Source organism: Sminthopsis crassicaudata, chromosome 3, assembly GCF_048593235.1.
Source record: "Sminthopsis crassicaudata isolate SCR6 chromosome 3, ASM4859323v1, whole genome shotgun sequence".
NCBI classification, from domain to species: Eukaryota; Metazoa; Chordata; class Mammalia; order Dasyuromorphia; family Dasyuridae; genus Sminthopsis; species Sminthopsis crassicaudata.
Window position 1 is genome coordinate 350,262,452 of NC_133619.1, and position 8,678 is coordinate 350,271,129.

General features: G+C 34.8%; 1 long non-coding RNA gene across 2 annotated transcripts; it reads right to left on the reverse strand.

Moving 5' to 3' along the window:
- Positions 1-589: 589 nt before the first annotated feature.
- Positions 590-7,378, reverse strand: LOC141559556 (uncharacterized). 2 transcript variants are annotated; one of them, XR_012487483.1, is made up of 4 exons: positions 7,159-7,378; positions 3,998-4,097; positions 1,938-2,047; positions 590-884 (listed from the first exon to the last, which is right to left on the reverse strand). It is a non-coding gene; the product is annotated as an uncharacterized LOC141559556 (long non-coding RNA). The 2 variants fall into 2 exon arrangements; XR_012487484.1 differs by lacking the exon at positions 590-884 and adding an exon at positions 1,230-1,463.
- Positions 7,379-8,678: the final 1,300 nt, after the last annotated feature.

The window sequence follows — 8,678 nt, forward strand, 5'->3', positions numbered from 1 at the left end:
TTATCAGCATTATCAACAGCAATCTGGTTTTGGGATATGGACTTCAAATTTTGAATAACTGTGAGAAATGGATGGGCATTTATTTAATTTCCACAGTCAAGAAAATCAAATTGGACAACTGAAATAAGTTAGAAAATGGAAACCAACAAGGACATTAAAGAAGAATTGATGGTGAAAGTTATTTCACCCCCCCAAAATATAATGTAAGCTCCTAGGAGGTAAGGACTGGGTTTTGTAATTAAGGATGGTGGTCTAAGATTTGAAAAGAATCTTTTGTTCTTTGCCCCTAGCCCTCTACTATTATCTTTCCCTTCTACAATGGAAGTTCCTTGGATCAGGGACTGGCTATGTAATGAGAGGTGGAGATTCACTTCTGGTAACTTTTGTAAGATTCAATTAATGGAGAATCAATGGAGGGACTTGTGCTTTAGAAAATAAAATACTGTCTTTGGAATTTCAAAGGTGTCTGCTAACCTAGGCACCCATTCTTTCAAGAATGTAAAACAAATCTTTCCTGTATTTATCAATGAGTCAGTGAAGTTCTTGATAAGATATTTTGTTTCCTACAGTTCTAATGGTGAGAGAATTTTATTTATTTTTTAACAGAAGAACAAAAAGCATTATTCTTAGATCTGACTTCCAGAGCTGAATAGAACAAATCTAAATGTTCTTCAGTATGAACAATAAATATTGTTTTGGTGTTCAAGGGAACTGAGGAACTCACTTATTATTTGTCATTCTTCATTAAGGGTAATCATTCTGCTCTTGGATTTCTAATTTGATCTGACCATATTCAGTCCTGAGAAGGCCAGGCTCCAATGAATAAAGTTAGGTTCCCTTTTTTTCTCCTTTTTGGCCTTTTTTACTTTTTCCCACTTAGTGAACTAGAAAGAAGAAAAACAAAAGAAAATAAAAATATTTACACTACAAAAGCTAGAATTTAAGAATATTTCATGCGACTAAACAAATTGTTATTTCCTTTTAATTAAGGTTTACATTTATCATACATCGAGGTTTCCTCAAAGAGGGAAGTAAAAAATACTACTCAGTGTACAATATGAATGGGACCCAATAGGAACGGGACAGGTATTTATGTGCTATGCACACAGAAATAAAATAGGATTCAGTCTCTTACAACTCCATTATGCTCTCAAAGAAGCTAATAATTAAAATTCTTCAAAACATAAATATATTTGTGGAGCTGTTGACTAAACATTTCAATTTTTTTTTTTGGCTCTGAATTGTGCAAACAACTCCCCAGTCCATATTTTCAGATAAGTTAGCAAGGACTTAGACTCATCCTCTTGTTGATAACTATCTTCTCCAAGACTTTTTACAGCAATTGGTGGGGTTTTCTTTCATTTATTGCCAGATAACTCTGACTAGTCCTAGGACTGCTGAAGTTATTGAACTCACATGTTGACCTCCAAATTGGGACTATGTTAGTGCTGATAGTCATTAATCTAAGATCAAGAAAAATAACAAATGCAGAAGTTAGCCAAAAATGCAGGATTAAACTTACCTGGGCAGGACACAGGCTATTCAAGGCTGCCTTGGTAGCTGGGATGGAGGATAGGGAGGAGACCAGTGAATTTTGCTTTCTCCCACAACTCACAGGAAATCTCATTAAAGAGAACTTCAATATGACAGATTTAAAGCAGAAAGATACAAAGCTGTTCTCACATCCCTTTTAAAGGTTTACTATATCATTCATTGTCTTTTCCTGCTCATGGGTCAATATGGAGATTGCTCTGTCATCTCAAAGAGCAAGTACTTCAATACTGAGTCACAAATGACTAGAATCAGTAGCCCTAATGATTCAGAGTGCCAGCTTCCTTATAACATTGAGTCAATGTGTTTGGCCAGAAGCAGATTGAGGTTTTCTTTGTGATCCCTATTTTTTAAAAAAAGGACATTTAATACTGAAACGCACTTACCATGGCCCTTCAATTTTCTTTTCTCCAGTTCCTTTATCTTTAGATCCTTTAAACCACAAATGTCAAACTCTCTGCTTGACAGTCAATGCTGCTTTCAAAACTTTCCTGTGCTTCAAACAAGATTAAAGTATAAATAGGAAATGATTATCAAAATAAAAATAAAATACAATAAAAATAATGTTAATTTATGATTTACTAATTACAGGGAATCATTTTATTGTAGTTTGATAGCACAACTTTAAATTATGCTTATCTGGCATAGTTTCTGGTTCCTTTAACATTCTGGCTATCCTTTGAATGTGATAACATTTGTAAATGTTCCTTCTAAAATGTGTTACTCAGATTGGAGCACACTACTATGGTTTGACTAGAAGAGAATAGAGTGTGTCCATCATTTCTCCTTTCTCTGGATAATATGTACATATAACATAAAAGTTCATTAGTTATTCTAAATGCCACATTTTACATCAGACTGCACTTGTAGTCCACTAATATATCTGAATTTTGTGAAAATAGTACTTTGCTTTTATTCCATTCCAATAAAATAGAAGTCTTTGCATTTCTTTTTACCCACTGACTGGAAAGAATATCCTTTTGTAGAGATAGAATTAAGGTGGTATAAATATGGTTTTGCCTCAAATTCAGAGGTTAAAGAGAATGTTTGTAGTCCTTGATAACAAACAAACAACAACCACAAAACAGCACATGGATGGCATGAAGGCTTGGTAATGAGGTAAGCACTTTCCTTGTCTTATAAATTGGTTTTGGGCTGGTATCCTACATTCTTTATCTTTTCTTCCTCCCTCTCACTTCAAAATGAATCCTCATTCATGTCACAGCCTCAGGCATGGTTAGTAGTACTTTCTCCAGGATGTAACTCTGCTCTTTCACACAAAATATTACATTCTATCACCACAATTTCAACCAGGAGAAAGCCATCCCTATATCACTAACACCCTTAAAAGTGCCAACTTTCTATGATTCTGTATCTTAAGACAAATTCATCTTTGTCACACTGACACTTCTGTTAAATGCTAGCACAATTCTCTCAGGCATATGCATTTAAAAACTCAAAATAGTTATTGACTCTTCTTTCCTGCTCAAATTTCATTTCCATTTGCTTTCTGCTCCTATTTCTACTATTTTTATTTAGATTGACATCACTGTTTGATCTAATGATAAGCTGTCTGACTGATCTCCTACCAGCCTTTCTCACCTCTAGTCTGTCCATACTCTAATCTAACCTATATCAAAACATCATTCCAAATATTAATCCCATATAATTTTCCTGATAAAAGATCTTCAGTAATTGCCCTTTATCTGTAGGAATTGTCTCCAAACCTTTTCCATTGCACGGTTTTTTAATAAATAAAAAATTATGAGCAAATACCATCAATGTGTTTGTTTACATATTTTAAAATGCAATATGCTATAGCAATAATTATTTATATAACACAAAAATAGAAATTTTAAAAGGGTGAGCATAAGATGCAACATTTTATCCTAGACTCAGTAGGAAACCATTAGAATTTACTGAGTAGAGAATGTCATGAGAAACTTATAATTTAGGGAAATCACTTTGGCATTTGGAGAACGGAAAATAGATTAAAAGAGGGGTGGAGCCAAGATGGCAGAGAGGACACACCCATCTATCTAAGCACTTCCTTGCCCTCAGAATAAATTTTTCATGATATGGTCTCAGAATCAGTGCTTGACTGAAAAAAACCAATGAATATTGGAATACAACACAATACCAACACAAGATATCCTTGAAATTTTCCATAAAAGATAGGTTTTTGCACTTAGGCAGGGATGGTTAGATCAGCAACAGACCTCAGGCAGACAGTGAGAGCACAGAAGGCAGCTCATTCTGAGCAGACAATAGGTGGGGTGGGGTGTGTGATCTCAAACAGCAGAACATTTGCTGGGAGAAATTTATCACCATGTGAGCTACTTTAATCTGACAGCAAGCCAGTAGATTAGTAGAGAAGCTATAAACACAGGGGATAAAGACTTTAATCCTGAAATGGTAGGGTCTCTTGGGACCTGGCCACACTCACCTAGCACCAGGAATGATTTAGCACACTCTCAGAGTCTTAGTGCATAGTCTCAGCACAGCCATTGCTATCCTGCTGCTGCTTCACTGCTACATCTTGTAGTCTGTAGAAAAAGCTTGGTAATACCATACTGCCCAAAAAGCAGACCTCATTTGCTTTTTCTTTGGTTCTTTTTTGTCAAAATGAGTAAAAAGTTAAAGCAGGCTCTAATTATAGATAGCTTCTATACTGATAGAGAGAGCAGACTTCAAACCCTGAAGAGACAAAAAGCAGATTATCTCTAGATGAAATTCAAAAGGAGGATATGATCTGGGTCCTCAACACACAAGGCTCTCATAGAAGAAATTAAAAAGGCTTTTACAAGAGAGCTAGAAGAAAAATGGGGAAAGGAAAGGTTAGCTTGGCAAGAAGGTCTGGATAAGTCATGGCACTCATTAAAAGATAGAGTGGATAAAGAAATTAAATCCCTGAAAAACATAATTAGTGAATTGGAAAAGGTAAACAATTCCAAGGAAAACATAATTAGTGAATTAAAAAAAGAAAATAGCTCTCTAAAAAATAAAATTGGCAAAATGGAAAAAAAAATATAGAACAAAACAACTCACTTAAAAACTCAATGGACAATTACAAAAAGAAATAAGAAAGTCAATGAAGAAAATAATTGATTAAAAATCAGAATTGAACAAATGGAAATAAATGACTCAACAAGATACCAAGAATCAGTCAAGCAAAACCAAAAAAATGAAAAATTTGAAAAAAATGCTAAATACCTACTTGGGAAAACAAAAGACCTAGAAAATAGATCTAGGAGAGATAATCTGAGGATTATTGGATTTCCTGAAAATTATGGTGAAAAAAAGAACCTAGACACTGTTTTTCAGGAAATCATCAAAGAGAACTGTACAGATGTTATAGAAACAGAGGGTAAAATAGACATTGAAAGAATTAATCACCTACTAAAAGAGACTCCAAAATCAAAACTCCAAGAAATATTGTGGCTAAATTACAAATTATCAGACCAAGGAAAAAAATACTACTAACAGCTAGTGAAAAAACAATTCAGAGGTAGAGGAGCCACAACATGGATTAAACAGGATCTAGTAGCATCCACATTTAAAGATTAAAGGGCCTGGAATCTGATATTCCAAAAGGCTAAGGAACTTGGTATGCAGCCAAGAATAACTTACCCAGCCAAAAGAACATTTTTTCCCAGGGAAAAAAGATGGATATTCAATGAAATAGGTGAATATCATCTATTTCTGATGAAAAAACTAAACAAAAAGTTTGATCACCAAATATAGGACTCAAGAGAAACATAAAAAGTAAAAAGAAATCTTGGGAACTATATTTTTGTTATGAGTATACATAAAGAATACATGTACAATTTGGTTTTACTGTTATAATATAAAAAAGAAACTAGAGATGGAAAGGAAATTGTACCAGGAAGAGGGTAAAGTGAGGGTACCATATCTCAAGAAGAGGCAAAGGAAACCTATTATATCTGAGGGAAAGAAAGGAGGGGATGAACGTAGTGTGTATCTTACTCTCATCAGAATTGGCTTAAAGAGAAAACTATTAGACATATTCGATTTACAGAGAAACTTCTCCCATGTTATTGAAAAGTGTGTGGGGGGAGTGAAAAGGGAAGGAGTAAGCTATATGGAAGGGAATATAGAAATTGTGAGGAAAAGGGGCAAGGAAAGAGGAGGAATTCTAAGGTGGCGGGAGGGATCCTAAAAAAGGAGGGCTGTGTGAGGCAAGTAGTGCTAACAAGTTTAATACTGGAGAGGAAGGTAAGGGGGAATGAAAGGAGAAAACCATAAGCTGGGGTTAACAAGATGGCAGGAAATATATAATTAGTAATTTTAACCATAAATATGAATGGGGTAAACTCCCCCATAAAATGGAGGTGGATAGCAGACTGGATTAAAAGGCAGAGTCCTACAATATGTTGTTTATAGGAAACACACTTGAAGCAGGGCAATATATACAGAGGAAAGGTAAAAGGTAAAAGGCTGGAGCAGAATCTATTGTGCTTCAGGTAAATTCAAAAAAGCAGGGGTAGCTGTCCTGACTACAGATCAAGCAAAAGCAAAAATTGATCTAATTAAAAAAGATAAGAAAGGGCACTATACCTTGCTAAAGGGTAGCATAGATAATGAATCAATAACAATATTAAACATATATGCACCAAGTGGTGTAACATCTATATACTTAAAGGAGAAATTAAGAGAACTGCAAGAAGAAACAAGCAGCAAAATTATAACAGTGGTAGTTCTCAATCTTGCACTCTCAAAATTAAATACATTAAACTACAAAATAAATAAGAAAGAAGTTAAAGAAGTAAATAGAATACTATAAAAGATAGATATGATAGATCTTTGGAGAAAACTAAATGGAGACAGAAAGGAGTACATTTTCTTTTTAGCATTCATAGAACTTTTACAAAATTTGACCATATATTATGGCATAAAAACCTCAAATTCAAATGCAGAAAGGCAGAAATAGTAAATGCATCCTTTTTAAATCATGATGCAATGAAAATTACATTTAATAAAAAGACAGAAGAAAATAGACCAATAAATAATTGAAAACTAAATAATCTCATCCTAAAGAATGATTGGGTGAAAGAGTAAATCATAAACGTAATTAATAATTTCACCCAAGAAAGTGACAATACTGAGACAACATACCAAAATGTGTGGGATGCAGCCAAAGTGGTAATAAGGTGAAATTTTATATCTCTAGAGGCCTACTTACATAAATTAGAAAAAGAGAAAGTCAATGAATAGGGCTTACAACTAAAAAAGCTAGAAAAGAAGCAAATTAAAAACCCCTAGTCAAACACTAAACTTGACATTCTAAAAATAAAAGGAGAGATTAATAAAATTGAAAGTAAAAAACAAAAACAAAACAAAACAAAACAAAACAAAAAAACATTGTATTAATAAATAAAACTAAGAGTTGATTCCATGAAAAAAACAACAAAATAGATAAATCCCTAGTAAATTTGATGTAAAAAAGAAAAGGGAAAAATCACATTGTTAGTCTTAAAAATGAAAAGGGAGAACTTGCCACCAATGAAGAGGAAATTAGAGCAATAATTAGGACTTACTTTGCCCAACTTTATACCAATAAATTCAATAAATGAAATGGAAGAATACCTTTAAGAATATAGCTTGCCGGACTTCTGGCCAAGATGGCAGCGTGGAGGCAGACAGCTGCTTGAGCTCTGTGTTTTCTCTCAGGACTTACTTCATGACAAGCCTCAGAGTTAATGCTTGACCAGAAAAGAAACCCACAAATAATCACCAACAGACGACATCCTTGAAATTCGCCAGAGAAGGTCTGTGTTAGCTTGGGGGGAGGGTCAAACAGACTGGGCATAGACTGAGGGCAGACAGCCAGAGAGAGACAGACAGCTCACACAGCTCAGAGTGGAGGGGGAGGGGTATGATCTCTGCCGTTTCTGCAAAAAGACTCTTACCACAGTGTGGATATTCCTTCTTGGCAGCAAGCCAGGAGCAGCAGAGAGGATGTAAACCCTGGAAGTGAAGAATCAAAACCCAGAAAGCTAGCTTCTCTCAAAACCCGGCCACACCCCCCCCCACCCAGACTGACTCAGTGTGTTCTCAGCCATTGCTGACCTGTTAGTGGCTCACTGCTGCCCTCCCCCCCAGTTGGTAGAGGAAGTGATTAACACCATCCAGCCCCATCCCCCCCAAAACAGACCAATTGTTTCTCTTGTCAATTTGTTTTCTTCTATTCCCGCTCCGACAAAATGAACAAAAAATTCAAAAGGGCTCTTAACGATTAACAGCTTCTGTATGGAGAGAGAGCAGACTTCAAATACTGAGGAGAATAAAAACAGACTGTCCCCAGAGGAATCCCCTAAGGGCGATATGATCTGCTCCTCAATACAAAAGAATCTCATAGAAAATATCAAAAAGGTTCTCACAAGAGAGCTAAAAGATAAATGGGAAAAGGAAAGGTAAGCTTGGAAAGAGAGCCTGGAGAAGTTATCCAGAATGGATAAAGAGATCAAAACATTGAAAAACAAAATTAGTGAATTGGAAAAGGCAAACAACTCCAAGGAAAACAGGATTAGTGAATTAGAAAAGATAAACAATTCCAAGGAAAACAGGATTAATGAGCTGGATAAAGAAATAAGCTCTCTAAAAAATAAAATGGAAAAAAAATTCCATAGAAGAAAAAATCTCACTTAAAAACACAATTGGACAATTACAAAAAGATATAAAAAAAGTGAGTGAAGAAAATACATCATTGAAAATTAGACTCAAACAAGTAAAAATGAATGAATCAAGAAGAAACCAAGAAGTAGGCAAGCAAACAAGAGAAATGAAACAATTGAAAAGAATGTAAAATACCTTATTAGAAAGACAACAGACCTGGAAAACAGATCCAGGAGAGACAATTTGAGAATTATCGGACTCCCTGAAAAATGTGAGGAAAAAAAGAGCTTGGACACTATTTTCGAGGAAATTATCAAAGAGAACTGCCCAGACATTTTGGAAACAGAGGGTAAAATAGACATTGAAAAAAATTCATTGATCACCTACTAAAAGGGACCCTAAAATGAAAACGCCAAGAAATATAGTGGCCAAGTTAAAAAACCATCGGACAAAGGAAAAAATACTGGAAGCTGCTAGAAAAAAGAAATTCA